This window comes from Eptesicus fuscus, chromosome 9 (assembly GCF_027574615.1).
Source record: "Eptesicus fuscus isolate TK198812 chromosome 9, DD_ASM_mEF_20220401, whole genome shotgun sequence".
NCBI classification, from domain to species: Eukaryota; Metazoa; Chordata; class Mammalia; order Chiroptera; family Vespertilionidae; genus Eptesicus; species Eptesicus fuscus.
The window spans coordinates 92,150,855-92,154,007 of NC_072481.1; the positions used below are offsets into that span (position 1 = coordinate 92,150,855).

The following is a 3,153-nucleotide window of genomic DNA, read 5'->3' on the forward strand; positions in this document are numbered from 1 at the left end:
TGGAGCATCTCATTTGAGGTACAGTCATCCCCTTATCCACAGTTTCAGTTACCTGAGGTTAGCGTCGGTCCAAAAATATTAAACGGAAAATTCCAGAAACAAACAATTCGTAAGTTTTAAGTTGCACAGCATTCTGTGTAGTGTGATGAAATCTCGCAGCATCCTCTCCGTCCTGCCGGGACGTGAATCATCCCTTTGTCCAGCGCATCCACGCTATAGACCCTCCTTGGCTGTTAGTCACTCAGTAGCCGCTGGGTTATCAGATCCACTGTCTCGGTATCACCGGGCTGGTGTTCAAGTCGCCCTTATTTACTTAATAATGGCCCCAAAGTGCGAGAATAGAGATGCTGGCAACTCAGGTATGCCAGAGAGAAGCCGTCAAGTGCTCCTTTTAAATGTAAAGCTGAGTATAGCACAAAGATATTTTGAGAGAGAAAGAAAAATTCACATAACTTTTATTGCAGTATATTGTTATAATTGCTCTATTTTACTATTAGTTATTGTGGTCCATCTCCTACTGTGCTTAATTTCTAAATTAAACTTTGTTGTAGATACGTATGTACAGGAAAGCATGTACAACAGATCCTTGAAAGAGGTCACTTTGTTCAATGTTGTTTTGTAACAATGTTGATGAGGAAAGAACTCGATTCCCAGTCAGGGCCACTGTCTGTGGCATGGGCACTTGCTCACCACAATTGCGCGGGTCTCCGGGAACTCCAGTTTCTTCCCACGTGTCAGAGCTGTGCCACATGGGTGAATGGGCGTGGCGGCAGTGCCCGTCTGGTCTGAGTGAAGGTGCCCTGCGGTGTGCCCTGCGATGGAAGGGGCCCTGAGCCCTGAGCTGCTGAGCTGGGCTCCAGCTGCCCCACGACCATGAACTGCAATGGAAAACAGTGAGCTTACTTGTTTTCATTAATCTTTTTCAAATGTATAAGTAGCTCACATTTATTTCAGTGTTTAATATTAGAAGTGTCCTTTTCGCTCGGAACCGCCATCTTCCAGTAATTCACCAAAATGACTAACACACAGGGAAAGAGGAGAGGCCCCCGCTATATGTCCTCTAGGCCTTTTAGAAAACATGGAGCTGTTCCTTTGGCCACATACATGCAGATCTACAGGAAGGTGATACTGTGGACATCCGGGGAATGGGCGCTGTTCACAAAGGAAGGCCCCACACATGTTCCCGGGGCAAAACTGGAGGAGTCTACAGTGTCACCCAGCATGCAGTGGAAATTGTTGTGAACAAGCAAGTTAAGGGGAAGATTCTTGCCAAGAGAGTCACTGTGCATATTGAGCATATTCAGCACTCTGAGAGCCGAGATGGCTTCCTGAAACGTGTGAAGGGAAATGATCAGAAAAGGAAGGAAGCCAAAAAGAACAGTACCTGGGTTCAACTGAAGCACCAGCCTGCTCCACCCAGAGAAGTACACTTTGTGAGAGCCAATGGGAAGGAGCCTGAGCTGCTGGAACCCATGAATTCATGGCATGATAAGTGTAAAAAAAAAAAATATCTGTACTGATAAAAATGTTTCTCTTAATTGAGTAGAAGTGTGGCATCCTTTCCCCCCAAAATAAAGAAAACTTTGTGTTCATATATATATATATATATATATATATATATATATATATATATATATATTTATATATACACAAATTCCCATGCACTAAATTTGTACACAAGGGGCGGGGGGGGCTGTACCTCAGCCCAGCCTGCACCCTCTTCAATCTGGGACATCCTCTCGCAATCTGGGACCGCTGTCTCCTAACTGCTCACCTGCCTGCCTGCCTGATCGCCCCTAACCACTCTGCCTGCCAGCCTGCTTGCCCCCAACTGCCCCCCCCCACCGTCCTGATCACCCCCATCTGCCCTCCCCTCCTGGCCTGATCACCCCTAACTACCTCTGCCTTGACCCCTCCACCATGGCTTTGTCTGGAAGTTCTCCCGATCTAATTTGCATATTACCCTTTTATTAGTGTGTGTGTGTGTGTGTGTGTGTGTGTGTTTGTATATATATATATATATATATATATATATGAAGTGTTTTGGGTCTTTATTTAAAAGTTTGGCAATATTTTTGTAACTAGAAATATGCTGTAGGAATTTAACTCTTGCTGGTATCAATTAACCTGTGGTAAGACTGGTTTCATTATATGTTGTTTTGCTTAAAGCTGCAGTTTACAAGAATCTCTGGTCAATATTAGGGGAGGACTGAGTACATACATGGGGTTCAGTGCTATCTGCAGTTTTTTTCTAATATATATATATATATATATATATATATATATATATATATATATATTGATTTCAGAGAGGAAGGGAGAGGGAGAGAGAGATAGAAACATCAATGATGAGAGAATCATTGATTGGCTGCCTCCTGCACACCCCCACTGGGGATCGAACCTACAACCCTGGCATGTGCCCTTCACCGGAATTGAACCTGGGACCCTTCAGTCCACAGGCCGACACTCTATCCACTGTACTAAACCAGCTAGGTTACAGTCCCCTGGGATAATGGAACTATAATTTGAGATGTGTATAAATATTTTTACCCACCTTGTTAAAATGCTTTTTAATTCAATATTTGTAGGTAACAGTGAAACAATGTGAAAAGTGGCCTAAGTAATATGCTCAGGCCTATCTGTTTTCTTGGAAGCTTCTAACTTGAGCAGGGTATTCCCAGGTTCAGTGTCATTTCCCCTGGCCAATTACCCTTCCTCATTTCTCATAGCCCGTGAGGTCAAATGACAGCCAGAGCAATGGGGAAGTAGAATCACTCAGATATGCCCAATATCCTTAGCTATTCATTTCATTTTTTATTCATTGTTTTGGAAGCCACTCAAACCCTTTTTGATTTTATATATATAGATATACATATCTATATATATAAAAGCCTAAGTGACCATCTGACCATTCGACCAGTTGACCGGTAGCTATGACGTGCACTGACCACCAGGGGGCAGATGCTCAATGCAGGAGCTGCCAAGCTGTGGTGATTTGGCAGCTACGGTACTCAGGTGACACACCCAGAACCAGATAGAAGGGACCCTGATTCTGGAGTGCATCACTTGAGAACCACCTTCTCACAATCCAGGACCCCTGCGGAGGGTAGGGGAGGGGGGATGTTGAAGAGCTCCTTTTGTCCTGATCCCTGC

At 44.2% G+C, this 3,153-nt stretch overlaps 1 pseudogene; it reads left to right on the forward strand.

Moving 5' to 3' along the window:
* Positions 1-1,014: 1,014 nt before the first annotated feature.
* On the forward strand, positions 1,015-1,543 carry LOC129150259 (60S ribosomal protein L21-like; annotated as a pseudogene).
* The last annotated feature ends 1,610 nt before the right edge of the window (positions 1,544-3,153 follow it).